The 26,785-nt window shown below is 36.4% G+C and overlaps 1 protein-coding gene and 1 pseudogene across 17 annotated transcripts in view; one reads left to right on the top strand and one right to left on the bottom strand.

The window, feature by feature from the left end:
• The window catches only part of ROBO2 (roundabout guidance receptor 2), a 1,294,416-nt gene that overhangs the window by 961,544 nt on the left and 306,087 nt on the right, over positions 1-26,785 (top strand). The gene's annotated exons all lie outside the window — the stretch shown is intronic.
• LOC104652384 (non-selective voltage-gated ion channel VDAC1-like) lies at positions 645-1,294 on the bottom strand (annotated as a pseudogene).

A 26,785-nucleotide genomic window follows, 5' to 3' on the forward strand; every position in this document is an offset into this window, starting at 1 on the left:
TTCATTTCATTGTACAGCAAGGTCGTACAGTGAACTGAATGAAACAACTTTCGGGAATACTGCCATAGGAAATGTGGCTGGGGTTTGTCTTGTTAAAAATAAACTTCTTTTGGACCTTCTTTTTGTCTAAATTTCAGTAGCTAATCTCTTTACAACAATTTTCAAATGAAGCTACTTGGAAGTTTTGTATTTATCTGATTAGCAAAATAAGTATTGTATAAGTTCATAAATATTCTGAACAATAATAAAAATGAAAATAAACCAATGTGGTATAGAGGGAAGAGAGCTGGATCACGTTACTGTGATTCCTGAAGTGAGCTTTAATGTCTCCAAAACCTTGTCTACTTCTTTGTATGATGGAGGAAAAAAAAAATCAACCTTTGCAAACTAATAATATGAACTTGGAACTACACAAAGGTCTTATTTGCAGAACAGTCTTAGAATAACTACATAAATAGAAGCATGCTAAGTGTGACTGTGTATAAACAAGCACACAATTTTAAATGGAAATTAAATTTCATTATTCAGACGACATTGATTTTATCTGATCAAACTACTCTCACATATTCGTGTTACAAGGTCTGAGGGTGAATGGCATTGTGTGGTGAATTCCAGCAAGTCTGGGCTTTACTTAATCAAATTTTTCAGTGTTGGACCAAACAGTAAATGCTTGTGAAGTTGATTCGTTCATCTCTCCTTAACTTTGAGATGCTTAATCGAATAAAATCATAAGTGTAAAAGGTAGAAGTGACTTTGAATTCATGAAGCTGGAATTATTCAGTCTTGTAGCCCACTACAAAGTTGCTCTGGGTCACTTGGGACTTTGCAGTCTCAAAATTCATCTGTAGCTGGCCAGCCAGCCCTTGCAACCCAGTGCCAGAGCACCCTGGATGGAAGGCCCAGCAATGTTGAAATCCACATCGCAGCACAGGTTAATATGCTCCCACTTGTACCCCTATCTTGATTCTAGCATTTTTCCCCCAGCGTTAGGAGAGAAGGATGAATCGAAGGTCAGCTTCGGCCCACGTGCAAGCAAGCCAATCCCACGGTCATCTCTGTATTGTCAGTGTTCCATTTTTCGTAAACGCCAGACCATACTCAGTCCATCTGTACTTGGTTTCCAGACTGTCCGTCACTTTAGTGGTCTCAGTGTTGACTGAGCCTGAGCTTGTGAACTCCATTCTCAGATTTTGTTTTCAAATCAAGCTTTATGAAGCCAAATCCTTGTGAAGCCCTTGGTGAAGACATCCCCGGCAGATTTGCCAAGATTGGCATACATGGCTGGCACAGCCATTTTCTGCTCAGAGTTAGTGGTGGCTACAATGGGGCTATGTCACAGAGGCAGGGGCTTGCTCAGCATTTTAATACAAGGCCCCATATTGCAGAGAGGGTGGGGTGATGTAGTTTTATTTTATTTTATTTTTTATTGAGACAGTGTCTTGCTCTGTCACCCAGGCTGGAGTGTACTGGCATCATCTCAGCTGACTGCAACCTCTGCCTCCCAAGTTCAAGGGATGCTCATGCCTCAGCCTTCTGAGTAGTTGGGATCACAGGTGCCTGCCACCACGTCCAGCTAATTTTTTCTGTATTTTTTAGTAGAGACGGGTTTTCGCCATGTTGGCCAGGCTGGTCGCAAACTGCTGACCTCAGGTCATCCACCCGCCTCAGCCTCCCAAAGTATAGGGATTACAGATGTGAGCCACCACGCCCAGCCAGTGATGTGGTTTTATGACTAGTCACCTTACATATTCTTCCAAAACTCAAGTTCTATTAATAAAAAAGAAAAGAATATAGGTATTGTATTAGAAACATATGCTGCAGGGGTCAGTTTTGCCATTATGGATAATGCTATGAATACAAGTATTTCTACTGTGTATGTTTGGTATAATGCCTGGTCTGAAATATTAGGAAACCAGAATTACAATTAGCAAGACACTGTATAAATTGAAATCATACATTCTGTAGTAAAACTGAAGTTGTTTCAAACAAGGACTCCGCCAGGTGCACAAATTACGTAGTATCTTTAAACCTCAATGTTCTTGTCTATAAAATAAGGGCCTTACAAGATCAAGTCCTAAATTAGATAATACACGTAAAGTGAAATGTCTAAATACAATGCCTAGGATATAGTAATTGCCCTGTAAGTTGTAAGTGCTACCAAGAACCAGCCAATGATCTTTACTGCATACTATGATTGAGAAATTAAAGATGGTTGACATTTTATATAAATCAATGTCAAGGTAATATTATCTGTGATATTATTGTACTTCACGTCATCAGAATTGCTTTAGTGCCTTTGAGGCTCTTTTCTCAGATGACAATGGTTATAATCCATCTTCTATCAAAGTCTATATTTCTCCATTTAAATCGGGCAGATCTGTCTTCTAGAGACATGACCAAGTCAATGATTTTGATTAGTCTGTGCTCCTTACCCAGTATTATAATGCCTGGTAAGTAATTATGTTTCTATTTTTCATTTTAATCTGCTCTTACCATATTGACAATATGGGCAATGGCCACGTCCATTATGAGCTTAATTGCTTATGTGCCAGGTGTTCAGAAGTTCATCCTTTGAATCTAACAAAAGTAAAAGATGATATCACAGAACTCGGGTTCATTTTATGCATGCATTATTCTAACTATGGCTAAAGAATTAACCATTCTTTTATATCCTATCTTGTTTAACTTCTCCTGTGCCCAGAAATAAGGATTTGTATTACAGTGACTTCAGTCACTGGTGAGGCATGCATACAGAAATCTCCCATTAAGTAAGGGTAGAATTTGTCTTTAATCCTGCCTAAAGTTTCTGCAAACTGATAACCCAATTGCTCATGCTAATTGACAGAACAGCATCGAATATCTGAGTAGTCCAGGCCTTTTTCTGGTCATTAGAATTTGTCCTTCTGAGATCTATTGGCTGGAAAGTTTATACTACAATTGAATGTGCTCTGAGTAAGATGGCTTTAACTGAAGCTTCTGAAGAGGAAGGGAAATTAACAAAGAAGACTCTTTTGTATTGTTTTTCCATTATCAATAATGCTTGGGGTGGACAGTGGTGATGAATGACACATATGAAACATGCTTTTCTTCATGTAAGACCTTAATATGAAATTATTCAATTAAAGCTCTGGCTATGTCATAATGTCTTCATCCTCCAGGTATATATGAAACAGATTTTAACGGAAGTTGAGTGGCTTCCATTCACTCATTCATATTTGGAAAAGCACTTAGAGAACATGTTGAGAACATTGCTTATGCTGTTGATCCTCCTCTTCTGTTGCTGTTCAGTCTGCCCCCAAGTGGTAGAGAGCCTGAGAACCCAAAAAGATAACACCGTGGTCAATCCATGACTTACGGCTGCGGTTGTATGCCTGATTGATTTTAGTTGGTATACAACAGCTGAACAATTTGAAATTTATCACATGGAATATGAATTCACCTGTTCAAATCATAGAAGTATATAATAATTCTTGAAAATGCAGCTGTATATTTTAATTCAATACACTAAGTAAATAAGCTTCAAGACATAACAGCCACCATTCATGAAATAGAGTTCTAAAGGCTTATTTGGGGGTCATTTTCTTCCTCCTACTCTCTTGTTTTAAAACACCTCTCCCCACCATGGCCTTATCCTGGAAGACATTTTTACTCTTGATTTCTAGCAATTGCTGGCTGGTATTGTTGAGTTTTAATATTTCAGTGTGATTCAGAACTCTGACCATTTTCAAGTTCTTAGGAGCCCTCTCTTGTCTCATTTTTAAACATGGCCTTTGGGGAATGACAGTGATTGTGACAGATGGTAAAGGAATAAGATTGCACTTTGGCGTGGCTTCTGTCTTTGCCTCTTGATCTTTTTCCACTTTCTCAAGGCAAATTATAGATTTCCTTTTGCCTCTAGAGGGATGCAAATTGCAGTTGCCAGTTATGTGGTTCTTTGTTTCTCTTTCTAGCTCTTAGGGAAAAAGGGCTCTTATTCAATTAAACATTGTTATTACATTTATTGTTTATGAAGGGTACTGGTTTGTATGTTAGCCAAATATCTGACCGGACAAGGGAGAGGGCTTGTTAAACTACAGGCAAAAAAAGAAAGAGAAAAAAGAAAAAAACTGTTGTTGCGTTTGAAGGTAGCTTCCCTCTAGTGGCAAAAACTGGTACTTCATTTGTAGACTATAATCCAAGCAATTTTTTAAAAAAATGTTTCTTTTTGTTATCTCCTTTTCAAACATTATCTGATATGTATAACCTGTATATCACACATTTTAATGAATGTGTGTCTTGCAACTAAAATTGAGCTTCCTAAAAAGTCTTGAAATCTTTTCAATGATAAAATTCATAATTTTAGGTATGCAAAGTAGGCAAGGTGCTTTACTGTTCATTTTGTTCTTCAGTAATCCCATACATACAACTCACAATTCCAAAAGAGAGGATTCTAATTGACTAACAAGATAGTTAATAAAGGGGTTCCAGGTCTTTTTTCACAATTTATAAAAGGAGTGTGAAGGAATTTAAAAAATATAGCATAAATTCATGTTGCTGTACTTCTCTGTATAGTAGAAATATTTTAGGCTGGGCACAGTGGCTCATGCTGGTAAACCCAACAGTTTGAGAGGCCAAGGTAGGAGGATCACTTGAGCCCAGGAGTTCAAGACCTGCCTGGGCCACATAGGAGGACCCTGTCTCCGCAAAATAATTACGAAATTAGCCATGCATGGTGGCACACACCAGTGTTTCCAGCTCCTTTGGAGACTGAGATAGGAAGATCACTTGAGCCTGGAAGTTTGAAGTTGCAGTGAGCTGTGATTGTGCCACTGCACTCCAGCCTGGGTGACAAAGAGAGACCGTGTCTAGAAAAGAGAAAGAAAGAAAAAAGAAAAGTTTTATAATGGGAAAATTTTAGAGAGTTGATAGAATCACTAGATAGTTAAAATTTAAGCATTAGAATTTAAAGGGCACTAGAGATTAGTTGAGTGTTATGGTTTTAACTTGAACTTATTCGTTCACATTCATGTAACCACTAAGAAAGGATTTGAGGCCGGGCGCGGTGGCTCAAGCCTGTAATCACAGCACTTTGGGAGGCCGAGGCGGGTGGATCATGAGGTCAAGAGATCGAGACCATCCTGGTCAACATGGTGAAACCCGTCTCTACTAAAAATACAAAAAATTAGCTGGGCATGTTGGCGCGACCTGTAATCCCAGCTACTCAGGAGGCTGAGGCAGGAGAATTGCTTGAACCCGGGAGGCGGAGGTTGCGGTGAGCCGAGATCGCGCCATTGCACTCCAGCCTGGGTAACAAGAGCGAAACTCCGTCTCAAAAAAAAAAAAAAGAAAGAAAGAAAGAAAGAAAAGAAAGGATTTGAGCAATGCCAAGAATGTGCTGTAATTTAGACAACATGCAAGAAAAACAAGGCCAACCAAGACAGGCAAGAGGCAAGGGAACAGAGAACTGAGCACAGAGACAAGTGCTAATTGAAATATGCATAACAAACTAGGGGAGCATACCAAGGACAAAGTGGCCCTTTGTTTGAGCTAGAGGGAAGGACAGTTAAGTACAGAAGGTAGGTGTAAATGATCAAGAGTCTGGGCACAGTGCACGGGTGTTTTCTATGCAGAAAGCACCATGGGAAGTGGTTCTGAGCAATCAGGAGATAATAGGGCTTCAAGTATGGAAGGCTTAAATGAACAGAGCAGAGGAAGACGTGTTGTTAATAATTTTGCTAGAGCAAGTCCTAAGCAGGCAATGTTTTATACCATAATAAATAATCAAATGAGAGAAGATGAGGTTTGCTTCCCCAGACTCCACACAGGACTATGAATAATCTTATAAATAATAGATTCATTCACAAAACACGAGATAATCTAGAATTACTGAATGAAATGATGTTTTTGTGCTTGTTTGACTTCTGAACAAACATAGTATTCCTTGGAAGGAATTATGTTTGACACTCTATTGTACAATTAGAAAGAGATCTATAATGAAGAGGTGCTCAAATTTGAAGTATCACTGAGAAAATTTGCTTCAACAGGGGTCTGGTGATGAGAGAATTAGGCATCATCAAAAGCTCTAGTAGCATTCTGAAGTCAATTGGAAGTTGTCAGTCCTAATTGGGACTGGTGTTTGTCTAACATAATGCTTAAGACATTTTTTGGTGTCAGAGTTTCACAATTTAAAGGAACATGAAACAAGGTCAGAAGAAATGGAGCGAATTTATGACCAAGACCTGGGCAATTTGTAAGGAAGGAAATGGGGATGTCAGGAGAGAAACTGACACTTGTTTAGGTAATATCTACACTTGGTTGGATGGACTACATTTTATAGCTATTTTCATTCTTAAATATTTTAGTTTCTAAGATCTTTATTATGAAATAAGAACTTAGGTATATATGTTATAACGTATATATTACAATTATAAAGAAAAGTATATGTAATGACTTGTATCAAACACTACTTGTATCAAATGTACTCGTATCAAATATCCCACTCCCTCCATGTTCATAAACACATTTCCCACACTGGTTATCATCCGTGTTCACTTCCACCTTTACATACTCAGGGATTTCCAACTGTCCAGGACTATGACCTTCCTGCCCCAAGCATGTTAACCCTTCTTTGTCAATACCCACCTGCTGTTGACTGTTATCTCAAAACCCTGATATTGGTATGAGATAAGATGAAGTCTGTAATATAAGGACCTCCTCTATGCTAATAGAATAACATAATTATTTTGATCCGTGCCTTCTTCCAAAATTAACTGAGACAAATAGCTTTTCTGTAGAACATGTACCATTTGAAAAAATGTGTGTCAAATGACTTTGTCATTACTTATTCACACCAAGTGCATGCTTTTGAATTTTATTTGTGTATAGAGCTAAACTACTATTTGATAAATGTTTGCAATACTGATAACAAATTTCTTAGATAACTGGGGAGTGTTATTCTTGTTTTTTAAAGATGAAACTCCTGAAGATGGTTACAAAACCCACTGCTTCATCACACACAAACACACATAAACCAATACATACACGTAGACACGCACACACACCATACACACATACACAATTTTCAAGCTTTGAAAGGCTTATGTGTAAGACAAAGGGTATTTTCAGTAGGCTTGGAAATCATTTAGCATTTCTGAGAGTTGCCAAACAGCTTGAGATATTTAAAAACATTTTTGTTCAATTGAATTCCAAACATGTTTTTGCAAGTACTTTTTTTTAGGTCAATTTTTATAACCATGTGCAATTTCAAGAAAATTTAACCCATATGTTTGTTTCTGTTACTGTATATTCAAATTGATTTATAGCACAGATGTAAGTATTTCCCTTAACACTGGTATATGAAGAGGTTGGGAGAGGTTCCCAATTTGCTGCTTGGGAGAGGCCACAGTGAGACTTTAGATTAATGATCACAGACTATAACCCAGTTCTAATCGCAACACAGTCTCCATGATAAAAGTCACAGGGGACTGGCTATAAGTGTTAGCAAACGATCAGTTCCAGGTACTACAGTATGTTGATGAATGTGTGTTCCTAGCATGGACTCAAAAGAAGAAACTCCGATTGATGACTGTACAGCACTGCGGGATTGAAGCCCTAAAGTGCTGCTAAAGGTCTTTACCAACCATAATGAAAGACTGTATCTGTGAGGAATGATGCTTACTGGCGAAATAGGACTGTGACCCACCAACATATTCCATTATCTTTTGTGGGATTGAATATGGACTTAGTCTTGTTGACCTTTTGTGGGGAAAGTAGAAATACAAGTCAAAATACTACCATACTTTACAGCATGAATTTTTTAAACTAGCAAGTGTTTCCTGTAAGCAACTCTTAAAATTAAATGGAAATAGAAAAACTCTAACAAGAACCTCAGATTCAGCCAATGTGCCCCCTTAGAAGTAAGTGACACTCTCCATGGTCAAAATGCTGTAGGTAGGAATGGATAGTAACAGGATGTCAGAGTAATTGCCAAGTAAAAGGAAATTATAGCCATGATGTAAGGGGGCAGACACAGGTAATTTTAACACTAGAATATTTTAGAAATAAGAAATGATTCGCAAGTATTGCTTGTGGATGAAAACCAAAAGTCAGCTGTCACATGCATAATGAAGTTTGACTCTATCCAAATACTTAGTATATTTACAGGGAGAAAATATACTTTCTCCTCCTGAATGTTGTGCCTACAGAGGAAAGAAAACGAACCTGTTTACTAGAGGGAGAAATCCCAGTGATTGAAGAAGTCAAACAACTTTTTGAACTCTGAGAGCCACCCTAGCTGTTCTGCTTCAGGGTTTTGGGCAACATAACAACATCTCTATGAATGTTATCTTATAGAACGCTAGTTATACCAGAGCAGATGCAACTGGGGATTTGACAACTCTGCCACACTTTGACTGGACTGACATTTCCTTAGCAGTAACAAGCTGCTACTGTCTGGTGCCATGGGGGCCCTGGGCTTGATTTAGGAGCACTGACATTGACTGCTTGTTATTTCATATCTTAGAGCTGTCAGGAGGCAACTGATGTCAGCATAAAATTACTTGATAGCTTTGCATCTTGGGAAAAATGTGAATCTATTGATGTTATAAAATAGCCATCAAATTCTTGGAATTAGGTGGTGGAGATAATTGAGAATGAAAACTCACCTGGTTTATTGCTATATAATCTTTCGTTTAAAACTTTGTTCACATAAATTCAAACTGTCACTATCTACTGAACACGTACTAGTTGTGCTTATTAAACTACGTGCTCATCCAATTCTAACTACAGTTTCTGAGGATAAATAGTGTTATTTTGATCCTTCTTTGACAGTATAGATTATACTCCTGGAAGACAGAAAAGCTGGGATACACATGCAAATCCACTTCCAAGGTCCGTGCCTTCACCTTGAGTTACGTGGTTTTTCCCATGGAAGTGAAGATCTCAGATTAATAGAATTTTTTCCTTGAGCTACTATTTAATTTTTTTCTTTAGTTTTAATTTTAAAAAGTTGTTCATTTTGTTGAGTGAAAATAGCAATTAGCGCCTTGTATGATCTGATAAATACTCACTGAATGAACATTGGACCTTTTTATTATCCTTATAGCTTTTCTGGAGTAAGCATGTGTCTAATGGAATGATTCTAGTCATAGTGGAGTGGATCAATGACTAATTCTCTTATTACAAAACTTATTTTGACACATTCTTTGAGAACTTGAGGAGTAGTGAGTAAATGTAGGGAATTTTATGATTAATAAAAAATCTCAGTAATAAAGAATATTAGAAGCTCAGAAGCTCTCACAAAGTAAGCAAGAAATACTTAACAAATTTATGAATTGTAGTTCAGTTTACCATTCTGTTGATCAAATCACTTATTTTAAAACATAGTGACTCTCAAATGTAGCCATTTCTAAAGAATGTATTTGCTTCTTTCTGAAAATCACCTGCAAACCCCAAACCATTTCCTTTTGTAATATTTTCTATATCCATTGATCTTGTTTTGTGTTTTTAAAAATATAATCTTTTTATGTTTTTTTTATTAGCTTAAAGAATGGCAGATGATAATTCAATTTCTAGAATGTGTATTTGTATGTGAATGCATTTCTTTTTTTTTTTTTTTCAAACAAATCACAAAGATCTAGGGGATTGTGATTCTCTAATTCGAGCTCAGTATATACCAATTGAAAGCATTTAGTTGTGATTAAAACAGATTGCAGGAGATAATCCCTCTGAGAAAGCAGCTTCAAATAGCTTAGCAGCGTTTCTTCAGGGATAAGAACTACATAACACAAGCTAATTCCTGCAAAGTCTCCCTGGTGGTGCTGTAGACATACCTTTCATTTGTTGTTTTTCTTCCTTATTGCATTCTATTTGAATTCCTCTTCCATATGAATTCTGCTTTAATAATAATTGTTTTCCAAGAAACAACACATAGCCTTTTGTGTTAAGTGATACAGGGAGATACACTTCATATGATATTAATAAATGAAGAGTGTGCGGGCAGTCCTCAATTTACAATTGAATGATATTATAAAAGCTTATGGGTAAGTCATAGACAATATAGAACTTGGGATATAATTTATCATAGAAATGTTCTATAAAATTTGGTTTCTTGGTCAGCCCTTCAAAGCCTATTTAACTCATAATGTAGCTGAATATACTTTATGTAACTACTGGTAGTACTGTATAGCAGCAGTTCTATGATAATACTTCTAACCAATGTTCTGGATTCAATATTGGAAAGAAAAAGAGCTTTTTCCTTGGGAATGCCTTCAGATTTATATCATTCATAGTGTATGTCATTTCTAGGATCAGAGAAACTGACAGGTTTGTATCTTCTGGCGGTAGTGTGCTGGAGATAAGAGAAAGAGAAGAACTAGATAAATAATAAGTTATAGAGTGAGACTTTCTTCATTTTCCTAACCCCTTGGAGATGCTGTAAATCCATTTTACAGTTTAAGACCATGCACTTGAAAACAAGAGCCACGCATAGAGAAGTGATGAGTAAGGTGCGTATATGGACCCTAACTAACAAAAGCGAAGAAAAGAAACGAATCTAGGAAGGAAATGCCCAATGACAACAGGCAAAGAAGTTATGACTCCTTTGGCCAAGCTCAACTGAAGATAGAAATGGTACAGATTTCATGCTCCTGGATATTAGGTGCATATGGAGCACTGAAATTTCAAAAACTATGTTTAGTACCTACCCTTAACTATGATATTTAATAAAACATTGAAGATGAGTGGCCAGATGTGGTGGCTCATGCCTGTAATCCCAGCACTTTGGGAGACCTAGGTGGAATGATCACCTAAGCACAGGAGTCTGAGACCAGCCTGGACAACATGGTGAATCCCCATCTCCAGTAAAAATACAAAAACTAGCTAGACATGGTGACATGCACCTGTCATCCCAGCTACTTGGGAGGCTGGGGCACGAGAATTGCTTGAACCCGGGAGACAGAGACGGAGGCAGAGGTTGCAGTAAGTGGAGATCAGGCCACTGCCTTCCAGCCTGGGTGAAGAACGAGACACTGTCTCCCAAAAAAATTAACATTAGAAATGTTCCTGTTGCACATACCCCTTTCTCCTTCCCCGCTTCCCCCACACCCCTCTACCCCTGTCACTTCCTCTTCTCTACCAAAATTGCTTCAAGCATTTTCCTTTCTGCTGCATCCATGATGCAGTGATGATGAGGCAGAGAGTACATTACTATAAGTACCTGTTGAGTTGAGTAATTAACTAAATGCTACCACAGAGTTTATCAATAAAATTTAAACCAAATTGTGAAGGGAATTATATTTTAAGACACAGGACAAGTTTGCCATGTAAAGTTTTGTAAGCTGGAGCAAAAACGCACAAACTAATATTCTATAGAGACTTCCTAGCAAGCCAGAATTAATTGAATACCAGCATCTACCCAAACCTGAAGTTTTAATGTAGTTTTTTTATACAGATCATCTGCCAGCACGCGTCATTTTTGTATATGCTCTTTGCTGTGCTATTACGTGATAGATCGGCTGTTTAATTTATAGTAATGATGATGGGTTGGCATGAACAATAATGGCATATGTTAAAAATGTAAGAGAGCATCTCAATGCAATAAAAGAGATAGATATAGTTCAGAACCTTTCAACATTGCATTGCCCCTGTTAGTGTTTCACAACACTTTATACTCTGAAAAAAAAAAAAAAAAAAAAAGACACTTAAAAAGAAAGTGGCATAAAAATAGCATGTAAAGTGTTATTCCCACAGGCTGTTCTTGGTCTTTGGCATGCCTGTTTTCCCCACATTCTTCAAAAATGACAAGAATGCATCCCATCTGATACATCCTGTGAAAAATTTAAGAGCATATTTGAAAACACAAAATACTGTTTTCATAAACTGCTGAAATCTGTGATAGTTTGGCAGTAATCACAGGAACAATGCCGGAACACAACTTTTAATTTCTTCCTGTCCTTGCATTCTCTTGTCAAACCCACTGAACTTCCCTATTCTGTATTGCTTTCTGATGTGTTGATCCAAGTCTCCCTAAAACTCACCTGTTACTGCCTAAACAGAGTTTAACAGTTGGATTTTCCCCACTAATTAATAGTCTAATGTTGATATTGATATAGTCTTTTGTGGATAGAAAGAAACAATCTGAAGCCAATTTAGCATTGAGTAAATTAGTAACACAGCTTTTAAGGAAAAGACGAATGATGGAATGGGCAAAACCAAGCGTAAGATCATCTAGGCGGATACATGTGGCTACAATTCTATCAAGGCAAGAACTGGCAGAACTCTGGAAACTTCTGTTTCTATTTTTATTCTCCTTTACTTTGGAATTTAAGAGTCACTCTTTGTCTCCATGGCAAAACATAACAAATACTGTTTTTTCTCGTGTTTAGGCTAATGAAATAACATGCTAACCCTTGGTTATACAGGATACCTTCACAGTAAGAGTAATCCTACACCATTTATGAAACATCAGTATCATACCTGGCAGCTTTTTGCCAATAAGCATATTAAAAATAAATTCCTAAAGAAAGAGTTCCATATAGTGACTGTGATACTGTAGTGACTTCTTCAGTCAGTTTTGGCTAGAGCATTTATCTTAATTCTGATTCTCTACTGCCCTATGCCTCACATTGGGTCTGTACTTCCCACAATGTGCATTCATTAAATTAGTACAGTCAATCTAAGGATTCAAGCAGACTACATACTTCCTTGGAATATACTGACTCTTGACCAGATTACAACCTGTCTCTGCTTTTACTGTTATGTGAGGGAGGAACAATGACAGAAGCAATGGTAGCTAATACCTACGTATGTTCACTATATTTGACACATATTATCTCATTTAGTTCTCACAGTCCTGAGCTATGTCATTTCTAGGATCAGAGAAACTGACAGGTTTGTGTCTTCTGGGGGTAATGTGCTGGAGAGGGGAGAAAGAGAAAGAACTAGATAAATAATAAATTGTAGAGTGAAATGTCTTTGATGTTCTAACCCCTTGCTTATGGGGTAACTCCATTTTACAATGAAAGCCCATGCCCTTGAAAACAGGACCCAGGCCTGGAGAAGGGATGAGTAAATAAAGTGCATATATGGGGTTATAAAGGAAGAATTCTTGGAGATGATAGAAGCCCAGTAAAGAAAAAAAAAAAAAAAAAAAAAAAAAAAACCATGAACTTCAGCATTAGACAAACTCAGACTAAGTTAATAATATTTCTACTTCTCCATTTTTTTCCTTTTCTTAATATCAATTAAACCATTTGCTCCTCCACTCTAAAGTCCAAATGTAATGTATATTACTGGGTACAATTTATCCTTTGATTTGGTATTTATATGAATTATCTGTGTCAGAAAATGACATATAACTTGGTACACTTTATGTCTAATAACCATTCAACATGTTGTTAAAGATTATATTTATACTTGTGGCTGGGCACAGTGGCTCATGCCTATAATTCGAGCACTTTAGAAGGCCAAAGTAGAGTACATGTGCAGATCATGCAGGATTCTTGCATAGGTACACAAATGGCAATGTGGCTTGCTGTCTCCATCCCCCTGTCGCCTACATCTGGCATTTCTCCCTATGTTATCCCACCCCAACCTCCCCAGCCCCCACTGTCCCTCCCTTGGCCCACCCCCAGCAGACCCCAGTGTGTGACGCTCCCCTCCCTGTGTCCATGTGTTCTCATTGTTCAACACCCACCTATGAGTGAGAACATGCAGTGTTTGGATTTCTGTTCTTGTGTCAGTTTGCTGAGAATTATGGTTTTCGGATTCATCCATGTCCCTACAAAGTAGACAAACTCATCATTTTTTATGGCTGTGTAGTATTCCATGGTGTATATGTGTCACAGTTTCCTTGTCCAGTCTTTCATTGATGGGCATTTGGGTTGGTTCCAAGTCTTTGCTATTGTAAACAATGCCGCTATGAACATACATGTGCATGTGTCTTTATAATAGAATGATTTATAATCCTTTGGGTACATACCCAGTAATGAAATTGCTGGATCAAACAGACTTTCTATTTCTAGGTCCTTGAAGAAGCACCACACTGTCTTCCACAATGGTTGAACTCATTTACACTCCCACCAACAGTGTAAAAGTGTTCCTATTTCTACACATCCTCTCCAGCTTCTGTTGTCTCCAGATTTTTTAATGATCACCATTCTAACTGGCATGAAATAAAAAAAATAAAGAAGGCCAAAGTGGGTGGATCACTTGAGGCCAGAAGTTTGAGACAAGCCTGGCCAACATGGCAAACCTTGTTTCTACTAAAAGTTACAAAAATTAGTTTGGCGTGGTGGCGCATGCCTGTAATATTAGCTACTCAGAAGGCTGAGGCAGGAGAATGGCTTGAATCTGGGAGGTGTAAGAATGGCTTGAATCTGTGAGGTAAGATCACACCGCTGCACTCCAGCCTGGGTGATAGAGCGAGACTTTGTCTCCAAAAATAAAGTAAAGATTACATTTATACTTGAATAGCAGTCAGTTATGAATGAGCTCAGAAGGTGCAGTAAAGAAGCCTGTATAGAGAAATGAACAGAAACAGAATTTTATGATATGTGTTCAAGGGATTATCAGAAGATCCCTTCGGAGTGGATAACTCAAGGAAGAAAACTTTGGTGGGAAGTTTTACAAGGTCTTCTAAGGTAGGCAAAGAAATGTGGGTTTTGATCTCACCACATCATGTATGCTTTGCTTATTCATCATTGCAGTATATTACTAAACACTGGCTTAGCCTCTTTCAGTAATAATCTTTGTTTACGTGGTAAAGTATTAATTGTTTTAACTGTTAGCAATTCTAAGTTCCAACATGAAACAGTCAAGTGAAATTATTTCTCCATATTTTATTGACTCGATTCATCCATTTTTAAAGAAAAGATAAATCATATAGCATTCAATATGATGTAGACTGTGTCACGCAGAGTGAAAAAGTTATCTTTGTCTTCCGTAATTTGAGAATGTGCTGTTGAATTTGCCGAGAAAAGAGCCCTGAGGCATTAACAGTACACATTCTCCAATCTAGATCTCAAAACGTTCTGTAGATGTTTAGGGTATGACAGAAAAATATTAAGTCCATTAATATGGTAATGACTGTGTTCCTTGCTTCCTTGTACCCTGCACTGATCACTACATAAAGAGGACTCAAAATATAAACTTTGTGTTTAGTGAAAGCGCCAGTGTCTATGTCTGAATTCATAAATGCCATCTTAAGAACCAGGCAATTTCTGTTTACTGCCTAGTGCCTTAGGGAGATTGTTTAATGAGGATATGTGAAGCCTTTTACAGTTTATTGTTGATGACATTTTGAGGACACTTGCAGTGGGGTAGACGGAAAAACAATAAAGCTGGGTATTTTCTTGGATGTGGTTTATGTGCCCAAGTGTTGTATCAGATTTTATCAGTAATCAAATTTCTGCTTGATAGGAAAAACAAAAACAAAACCTTTTTAGCAACTTAATTTCATATATTGAAGTCAAAGGAAAAAATACTTACAAACCTGGTATCTGAATTTTCTAAGATTCAAAGAATTTCAATTTTTCTAATTATTCAGTTGAATTAAAGGTTATTACCACTGTTTTTACAAGGTTGAAATGCCTTTATGTATATATATATATATGGAGTCTTGCTCTGCCACCCAGGCTGGAGTGCAGTGGCGTGATCTCAGCTCACTGAAACCTCCTCCTCCTGGGTTCAAGCGATTCTCTTGCCTTCATCCCCTGAGTAGCTGGGATTTCAAGTGCGTGCTACCACATCCAGCTAATTTTTGTATTTCCAGTAGAGATGAGGTTTCACCATGTTGGTCAGGCTGATCTTGAACTCCTGACCTCAGGTGATCTACCCACCTTGGCCTCCCAAAGTGCTAGGATTATGGGCCTGAGCCACTGTGCCTGGCCCGGAATGCCTATTTTTTAGGTTAGATGTAGTAGTGTCATAACTGTTGACATTCTTTGTAGTCTGTATTTAAAAACTCTGAAATGGCTTGAAGCATTACTACAGCAAAAATTAGATATGTATGTCTATTCAGATAATGATTATTATATTGTATATTATATTCATATGCATAATGTATTTTCATGTCTATTGCCTGAAACTTTAAAAATGAAAAAGTAATTGAACAATGTGTTTTTTCTATTGCCTTTGTTTTCATTGGAACCTTTTGTGACCAACTTGTACTTCTTAAAATTATAAGACTATGGCACAACCCTATGGTGCAATGTGAGCCATCAGGGACTGTTCAGGTGGGCCAGTGTTGGTGCGTCTTCATTATAGGGTCTGGTCCTCATCCCTGTAGGTACCTTTTACAGAGGTAGTGTTATGGAGTGTGTGGTTAAAAGTTCTGGAAATGCACTTTGTAGACTTGAATCCGACCCCATCAATTTCTTAGTGTGTATAGCTACATAACACATAGTTGGGTATGTTGTTATGTAATCTCAGTATGTTACATGACTTAGTGTGACACAGTTACATAAGTTATGCACATAAAATAGCATAATAACTACATAACATACATACTTGACATAACATAAATACTATATACCTAATGTATACCTAGTACATAAAAGTTACATAATAGACATACTTGTGTAATTTGGCATTAGCTGCAAAAGGTGTGGTACATATTTGTACCTGCTTGGATTACCATCATAATATCATCATAATAAAAGCATAATGTTTATAAATACTAATGTATAACACAAAATCAATAACCAGTATAAGTTGTGGTTGTTAATATTAATGTTAGTACTTTGTAATCATCTGAAAAGCACTTGCTGAATACCAGATTTAAAACAGAGATTGCTAAGGAGACTTCATACAAATTTTACCCAGGTAATAGAAAACCTGAATGCCCTTCCTCACTTTAAGCAGGAAATGTGTGTGATGATTTGCTCTTCTGGAAACATTTCTGGTTAGTGTTAAATGAAATCTACTAAATTTTGTACCCTGGATTTCTCTTCTCTATACTTTGTACAGATACCTCTCTCTTCCTAATTATTTGACAGGATACAATGCATATGATTATGGTTATGCTAGCTTAAGCCAGTTTATTATAATAGATTTAGTTGAAGCTTGGCTATATTCCAGCCTCAGTCATTATATTAACCATGAAGAGGTTATAGCTTTAGATGTGTTGATTCAACTATGCATTCTTAAGATGATGTCGCATCCACCTTAATTAAACCTGGATGTTTCTAAATTTCCTTAGACATTACTTTTACCATATTTCTAATGTTATTCTTAGAAGGGAAGCTTTCTACTTCTATTCAGTTGAAATGGTAAAGAATCCTGGATTTTGGTTCTATTAGATTGATTACTAGAACAGAATATATGTATGGAAGCTTTTAAGCGAAAGGATCTGTGTGAATAAAAATGTATGCCTATATTTTTGTTATAAATCAGTGATTTAAATTTTAATGCATATGTGCATGAAGAGAAGTATATTTGTTATTATAATAAACATTAAAAAGCCATTGCTAACACGACAATGAAAGCAAACCCGGCAATGACTTTTGTCTCATGTGTCTACAGCCTACCATTACATATGCCTAAATTTTTAGGAATGTGTGTCCACTATATTGTTTTAACCATCTGCAATGAAATGTGTTATACAAGACAAAGGCTAATTGGTATAACTAATTCTTTGCTTCAGTGATGAGAATCATCACACTATGTTATTTAGAGTACTTATTTATAGCTTGGGTTGGAATGGACAATTTTCAGGAGCAGAATGTATACTGTTTCTATTTTTTTCTGAAATGGGGATGGAAAGGATATTAATCCAGCATTAAAAGGGTGAGGCAATAAGCTTCCCTGATTGGAGTGTAGGTCTCAAGCATTTTACTGATGAATTCATTCAGATTGAGTAAGCTTGCTCCTTCCTTCCTTCCTTCCTTCCTTCCTTCCTTCCTTCCTTCCTTCCTTCCTTCCTTCCTTCCTTCCTTCCTTCTTCTTCTTTTTTTGCCTGTGCTTGGCTTTGGACACTCATTTTCTTTCTTCATACAATCCAATCCATTAGTCTGCTATGGTTTTTCTGGCTTGAAGAGAAGTTTTTTCATTTGCTTGTTTGTTTCTTTTGGCCTAGGACCAGTCCCAGGATAAGATGAAGCATACACTGCTTTCCTGTATTCATACATCACATACATGCTTCTCTTAACCTTCTCTCCCTTCTTCCCTGTGCTCCCTGACATACATGGATACCTCTGAACCTCTGGGATATCCCTTACCATATAACAAACTTCCTGGCAGAAGCAGAGGCAATAGCACTCTGGTAGTGCTTGGAGGAGTGACAGATACTTTCAAGACTGACAGAAAAAAAGAAAATCGACACAAGTTCTTTTTCAGGAACAGTGTGTGTGTGTGTGTGTGTGTGTGTGTGTGTGTGTGTGTGTGTGTCTTAATGAGACAGAAACCTGCTGCTAAGGTAGAAATTATTAGTTCTTATAATTGAGATTTACTGTGGACCTGAAAACTCTTACAGTCCATAAGAGAATTCCCTGTATAATAGTAGAAGCAAGACATGTGTCTATTGTAAGTTTATCTGTATCATTCAATTAGACATTTTTAAGTCTATTGCAGTAGGCAAGAAAGGGGTACTTTTGCAAAGCTACTGATCACCCAAACTAAAAGAAGTTAAAAGTTGATGTGGTAATTTAGTGTTCTTTTCAAAGGTTAAGTACACATATTATTAATATACACTGAGTTTATGGTTTTAACATATCCGATCAGACTTTACACCTGGAAAAATTGTAAAGGCAAAGGTCAGGGTCGGGTGCAGTGGCTCACCCATGTAATCCCAGGACTTTGGGAGATCCCTTGAGGACCAGAGTCCAGGACCAGCCTGGCCAACATGGTGAAACCTTGTCTCTACTAAAAATACAGAAATTAGCTGGACATGGTGATGCATGCTTGTAATCCCAGCTACTTGGGAGGCTGAGGCACAAGAATCCCTTGAACCTGGGATGTGGAGGTTGTGGTGAACCGAGATTGCATCACTGTACTCCAGCTTGGGTGACAGAGGGAAACCCTGTCTCAAAAACCAAACAAACAAAAAAAGACAGAGGTTAAAAAACATCTATATGTTCATCCATAGCCATAGCTGTACCTGTGTTCTTTAACTTAATTATTAAACAAACATGATGGTATTTAGTTTGCCAAGATGCAAAGATTTTCCACTTCTCTTCACCCACCTAGGTTGGCTTCTTTACTGTAGTCATTTTTACTAAGCCCATTCAAAATTGACCTACCTGCTACTGGATATGCATATGATTATAAATAATAGCTCTCACTTACCAAGTCATTTTTGAACACAAAGCACACGAACTGTTAGGTTATTTTCTGATTCGGAGTAGACATCAAGGAGAAGGAGGCAATGCAGAAAATAATTTATAGTGATTTATTGGATGGCAACTGAGCCTAACTATATTTTAGATAAGGCAACTTTGATTTTAAAGAGCTGACACTATGATAGAAGAGAGAGACATCCACTGAAGATAAGCAATGCAACATTGTTGACTGCTAACTGAGTCAGTTAATGATGCCCTAATGGTTCGATGGGAGAAAAAAAAAAAAAAAACCTCAGAAATTAAATGTTGAAATTGTGACAATGGAGGTAGATGTAAGGTACTGTAGGAATAAAAGAGAAACTTTATGAACAGCCTTTTAAGAGTATAAAGCTGAGTGATTCCAGTAATTGTCTGAGAAAGTCAAGAATGGCCTCAGAGTGATGGGTTTTGAGATAGGATAATGAATAGGCAGAAATATGCCTGCTGAAGAAAAAAAAGTAGATAAACAAAGGGTCTTACTTGCACAAATGCAGTTTTCGAAGGGTCATTTTGGACTTTGTAGGTGAACAAAGAGCCAAGCTTTCAGGTGCACGGTGTACAGAGTATCGCATTATGGAAGGTGAGACTGAATAGTTAGACCAAAGGCAGAGTGAAAAGGACCCCTCAGGTTCAGCAAAGGATTGTAACATTTATCCAACGAGCAGCAAGAATTCAAGAAGGACCTGTTTGTCTGCTAGTTTTCCTTGTATCTCTCTCTCCCTCCCTTTGGAACTTCTTCTTTTTTCTGTTCATCTTCCTTTTTTCTCCTCCTCCTCCTGCTCCTCCTCTTCTTCCTTTAGCCCATCTCTGTCTCGTCTTCATCTTTCTGTTTCCTTTGTTTGTAAATAAAGGATGATCCTTTTAATAGTAGTGTGGTGGATGGACTAGGATTGGGGGAAGATTATTCGTGTGTTGAATAATTAAAATTTTTAGTAATATGTTATGAGGGAATTAATGAGGGCCTTCCATAATAAAGTAGCTGATAAAAGCAGATAGCATGAACTTCCCCTACAACCTTGTATGGCAAAGGGAGGAAAGATCTCTGTTTCCCCTCCCCAAGCCTGGTGTGTCACACCAATGCCTGACACCAGACAGGCAGACTGTGAAGTGCTATTGTTTTCAAACAAACACCTGTAAATAATGCATAGTTTCTATTTTGTGATTCTGAATGAATTGGTGATGACTTTTTCACGGCCAAATACAAAGCATGTGTAAAATAGTGAGGGAAAAAGGAACAGGCAAGGTTCACTTTTGTGTTGCTAAATTTAGTACGTCTCCAGGATAAATTAATGTCTATATTCAACAAATATCCGGAAATAAATTCTAGAATAAGGGAAAGAAGAAAAACCCATCTGCAAGAGATGAAGTTTCATTGCAATTTTTATAGGACAGGTAATATAAAGAGTTGGTTTCCATGTTAGGAGGAAATAAATTGTTCACTTTCTGAACATCACCAATTTCTAGCTGTTAGAAAGTCAGTTCATATTTCTGAAGAGACACTGTCACAAAGAGACATTTGGAAACCTTCAAATGTCTTTTTGTTCTTTTAAAATTAGCATTTTGCCTTTTCTATTCATAAGGCAGCCACAATGATCAGACAGTAATCTCTTCTTTACACGGAATTTTTTTTTTTAATCTAAGAAAAATGATATCTCTTCCTCAAGATTAGCCCCCACAATATTAAACCTGGACTAAAACAACCAATTCTGTTCATGATTATGACCAAAAAAGAAAATGGAGAGTTTATTTTATTAAAGTCTACTCAAGTCCAAAATGTATGTTTGATCTCAAAATTCATTTTATGTTGAGTTCACAATATTTTTCAAAAAATACTATAACAACAAAACATTTATTTTGATGAAAATTATATGTTTCTTATATTGTTAGTTCATTTTATTTGAATGTAATAGTTAACCCACAAGTTGCATATCTTGCAGAAAAATAAGCTATTGTTTTAGGCCTACATACAACATTAAATGAGAACACTACAAAGCTAATTGATTCCGGAATTACATAAACATGCCCTAATCTTAGTATTAAATTGATTTACTTTAGGAACACATTTCTAAAATTAGGGAAAAAGTATTTTGAATTACCTTCCAGTATGAAATAGTAAGAACTTTTAAATATATGGATAATCAGTAAAATCATTTTATTAGTCAAGTTTCTGCTTCCTTGGCAGAAAACATTCCAGCGTGGCTCCACAAACCAGCACAACCAAACCTGTTGCAGTAAATAATAAATCTGAAAGTATTGGTTGACATTTAATTTCAGCATCCTTGAAATGTTCCATGGAACTTTCATATTTCCAATAAACAACTATGATCATTAATAATATGCTTGGGTAAAACAAAGGAATATGTGGTTATTTCTTTCCAGTTATAAAGCTAAGTTTTAGAAAACAGCAGAGAAGGGGTACCACAGATCTATTTTTAATATTCAATACAAGTTAGAGCTCATAATTTATTTTGGTCCAGCGTTAAAAACAAATTTTGCTTGGAGATAGTGTTTTACTTCAACATTTCCACATTGGGTCTTTTCTACTTCTCATTATTTGTGATGCTTTTCTAGAAAGCCTGCTTTGTTTTCTTAGCTAACATCTGCTCCTCTCTTGTTCTGGCCAGACTTTCAACATGTGGTTGCTCTGAGATTGTTCATGAGATCTGACAAGATCACCAGGACCTTACTTGAGAGGGGTCAAAAAAAGAATGAGTGTTGTGAAGACTAAGCTCATGTTTTTCTGACAAATGACCTTCAAGATAAAATACAGAAAGCAAAACTCAGTAATGTGGTTGATGCAAAGCAATGAGACAATGTCGTGGCAATTATTTTTAAACAACTGATTAAACTTTATAAAATGAAAAGATTTTTTTAAGGCAGACATAGGTCTTAAAGGAACCACAGAGTGCAGCTATTGAATTAAAATATTGATTTGAACATATTTTTCAAATAGGCTTCAAATTCTAAGTATCTGCAATCACAACTATTCAATGTTTTTAAAAATGCTAATACAATATGTAGGTATACATCAAGAAAATTACTAGGATTAGATATTTGCTATGAGCAAAGCAATGCTATTTTCCTAGCTATGCTTTCTGATTGAGTAAATTATTGAAATAATTGTTTGAGTTTATATTTTACTTATGGTTGAGACTAGAATAATAAAGCCAGTGTATTGATAAGAGTTGATTTGTTTTGGAATTACATATCTAATAATAGAAACACCTCTAGAAGCAAGTCCCTGATGATATCTCAAAATGTTTGTTTAATTTTCCATATTAGAAGAGTATCACGGTAGAAAGAATAATAAACAGAGCTGCTTTCAGACAAGGAACATTTTATTTAAATTATTTTCTTTTTAGTTAATTATTTCTAATATATTTACTTTATTTTGGAGGGATGAAGACATTAAGAAAGCTTCTTTATTTTTTCTAAATGATAAAAAAACCCTAACACTTTTTAAAATCACATATACATATATATATGTGTGTATATATACATATATATGTGTGTGTGTGTGTGTGTGTGTGTGTGTGTGTGTGTGTGTGTGTGTATGTGGCTACTTCAACCCTATGGAATGGAACATATATATGGAATGTATATATATATATATATATATATATATATGTGTGTGTGTGTGTGTGTGTGTGTGTATGCATATTCCATATGGTTGAAGTAGCCACATTGAGGATTAGATTAGAGTTAGAAGTTATCTGCAGTTAGCCTGGCAAATATTGACTGTAACTAAATGAGCAAAGAGAATTTGAATGTACAGATAATTTCGACCGAAGAATATGCCAAACTGGTCAGGTAATAAAGAAAGTGTGGTGAACTTAAAAGTTCCAGATATTTTTGACCATCTTTTTCCTGTAGGTACATGTTTTTATGTTTTTAGACTTGAATTTCAGCTTTCTCAAAAATGTAACATTGAAAGAATGTTGATGTGCCACATAGGAAATTTTGATGAAACTTGCATCTGTGGACAACATCAGTGTGCCTAAAAATGCAAGAAATGATCTTGGTCAGTACAGCCTTAAAATCATCCATTTAATGAAAGAAATGTTTTTTTGGTTTTCTCAATCTTTGGGTAGACTTTTAAAATCTATATCATTTTCAGATCTGCAAACAGCCATTATTATCATGGCCTTTTCATAGAACTAAAACATGTATCTATAGGGAATGATGACCTTCCCATGAATTAGTGGCTTCAGGCATCATAATATATATTTTAAAAAGAGTGGCAAGCAAATACCATGCAAACATTTTGTAGGGATTTTTATGTATTTATTTCCACTTCAATGCATTTATTTGAAAACTGCTTATTTGCCTGAATATGCCCTGCTGGCAAAATTTTTATACCAGATAGCTACTTTTTATTGTTGACGCACATCATGAATAACAGCTTTATTTGATGGCAAATGAGATGCCCCAAGTTGCAAGCTTTCCATAAACATATCTGAATTGTTCAATTTCCTTCTCATTGTATAATTTCCACCCTGGCCTTTTGCCTGCTGATATTCAGATAAAGATTTCATTCAAGTCATTTTCAAAACAGTCCTATGTTCTTTGCTATCATAAGTGGTAAGATTGCTCAATTCATATTAGCTATAATACAAGTGCTGCACAGGTTTTTATCAGCTACTTCCAAAATCATTTCTTTGTCATGAATGGTAACGAGAATAATAAAATAATGCCTCCAGTTGGGTTTCCAAACACTGGTGGTTTATTAGCAATAGAATTAGTAATACGAACATGAAAAGTCACTTTTCTAAAGAACATATCTTAGTGAATTATTTTGTTTCCTTTTCTTTCACGTCTCTTAACATGGATTTGGAAATTATGATTGCTGATTCATTCCAAATGACTTGGACTTTTGTTTCTCAATTAGGTAAGTGATTCTGATTCTTTGATATTCTTAGAATTCCATGATTGTATTTTAAAACAAACATTGACTGCCAGTTTGCACTGTTGAGTTTTCTGGCAAAATAGGGTAAAAATTGAACATATGACAAATCATCATCTTCATAAATATACTTCAGATCTTTTTCATTAGTTGGCATAGAAAACAGACTAACAAGAAGACCCAGTTTGAGTTGTACCTAATCACATATGTTCAAAATCAGATAATTCCTTTTCGGGGGCTAGCTTTTGTTTTTTAAAGCAGCTTGGTCAGATTTTGCCCATCAAGTTCTAGGTCTTACTAGATGATGTACTAATCATATTACTGTATGATTTAGCCAGCTATAAGAATGCATTTCATATGGCAGCTAGTAATGGCTTGGTACACAATAATTAACTAACAGTGGAGAAGAAGCTTAGCTGTAGATTCTGTGGTATCATCACTAGTAGAGTGGGGATCAACAATCTATGGGCCAGATCTGACCAACTATGAGTGAAGAATACTCTTGACATTTGTTAATGGTTGACAAAAAAAAAAATCAGAAGAAAAATAATATTTCATACTCTGTGAAAATAATGTGAAATTCAAATTTTGCTGTTCAAAAGTAAAGTTTTATTGGAACATAGCCATGCTTATCACTTCACATATTGTCTATTGCTGTTTTCATGCTACAATTATATGGCCCACAAATCCTAAAATATTTACATTCTAGCCCTTAACAGAACAAGTTTACTGACTCCATTGCTTGAGCACCAGCATGTAAGAGGTTAATTCCCTGAACCTCTTACTTTGGAGATACTATTAGAGCAGAGGTGAAATCATTATATATCTGACCTTTTCTTCAGTCACAAGGGAATCCACCATATCTAAAATGACCAGGTCAGAACAAATGGAAGAACAAATCTTGACTGTAGATTTAAATTTTCCTGAAACAGTCTTTTACATAGTTATAATTCTCATACATTTTAATCTCTACAACATTCAACCCATTAAGTCTAATTTATTTTACTGCCAGCAGGTCTTTGAGCTTGCCCACAGATATTCAAAGTCCCATAGTTGATGGGAACCGGGGAAGTGACATTTTGTGGCTAGTGAAGCAGCAACACATTGTATAATGAAAAGTAATATCCTCAAACTTTTAAGTAGTTCTCAAGGCTCTGTGTCACTGAAGAGAATACTAGCATTCTACAGGCACTGCCTGTTCTGAATTATATTTGACCATGTTGGAAAAGTATAATATTCATCCCTGTAATGTAGCTTAGCATCTAAATCAACACAAGTAAGTACAGTTGTGCTTTGTGGAATAGATTTTGCAGACTTTTTCAGAGGCCACATGGAGTGTGAGTGGTTATATACATCTTCTAATTTTAAAAACTTTAAAAATAATTTATATATATATATATATATATATATATATATATATATATATATAGTGGTTCTTTTCATCTTGGCATTTATCAGAAATAGATGCATTTGTAGTTTGAGAAAGAAAAGAGAACAAAGAAAGCATATTCTTGGAATATTGCAAGAGAGAGCAATGTAGAAATTGCTTGATATTAAGAATATGCATTATCTTCTAGGTTTAGGCCACTGGGAAATAAAGCTTCCGTGTGTGTATTTGATGTATAATGACAGGCACAAAGAAAAAGGCAAACATACTATAGATATTCTGGTATGGTACAATTATACACTATGTATTCTAACCCTTTTCATGAAAATTTGACATTACTGCACCTCAGATAGAAGCAGCAGGAATCACCAGGGAAAGAACAGCTGGATGCTTTATTAGGTTTTATGTTGTACATAAGGAGACCGTGTTTTCCATTGTCAGTGTGTAAAAGAAAATGAAAGCTCTGGGCATCATTAAAGCCTCGAAAGCGTAAGATGTGTCAGCTCCATTCTCTCAACACCTGGATAGAAAGCACAGTGTGAGGTCACTGTAAAACAAAAACAGACCGTCTGCTCTGGTTGGAATTGCAAGAGTTGATTTTTAAAAATAAAATAATCCATAATTGTTGCAGAGAGAATTCTTCCTTTGTAACTAGACGGTTACATGTATGGACATAAACTTATATGTCTACCTGAAGACATTCTCTATAAACTGCACCTGAATATCTTTTTTCCTGCACTTTAAGGGGCTCTAGGAGACTTCTTGGAGTCAGAGAGCTAGAAGGCTCCCCATTTGCTGGCATTATGGTATTGTCCTTTTGATGAACATTTCTCCCTGGCTTTTCATTTGCCTCCTTTTGTGGAACCACTTCTGTTGACACCCCACACTCAACACATACATGATATTCTCACTGGTGTGGTCACTGTGTCCCTTGCTATAAGTACCTTTATGTTGGAGACCATATTACCTTATACCTTTGTGTATTCCGCAAAGCTCATCACTGCGTTCCTTTTATTGTGGTTGCCTTTAAAGTGCTGTATTAGTTGGCTCAGACTAGTGCAACAAAATACCATAGGCTAGGTGGCATAAGCCATATAAATTAATTTTTTCACCATCCTGGAGGCCACAAGTCTGAGATTGAGGTACAGGCATGGTCAGGTTCTGGTAGGGTGTGTCTTTCCGGCTTGCAGATGACACCTTTTC

Source organism: Saimiri boliviensis, chromosome 18, assembly GCF_048565385.1.
Source record: "Saimiri boliviensis isolate mSaiBol1 chromosome 18, mSaiBol1.pri, whole genome shotgun sequence".
Lineage (NCBI taxonomy): Eukaryota > Metazoa > Chordata > Mammalia > Primates > Cebidae > Saimiri > Saimiri boliviensis.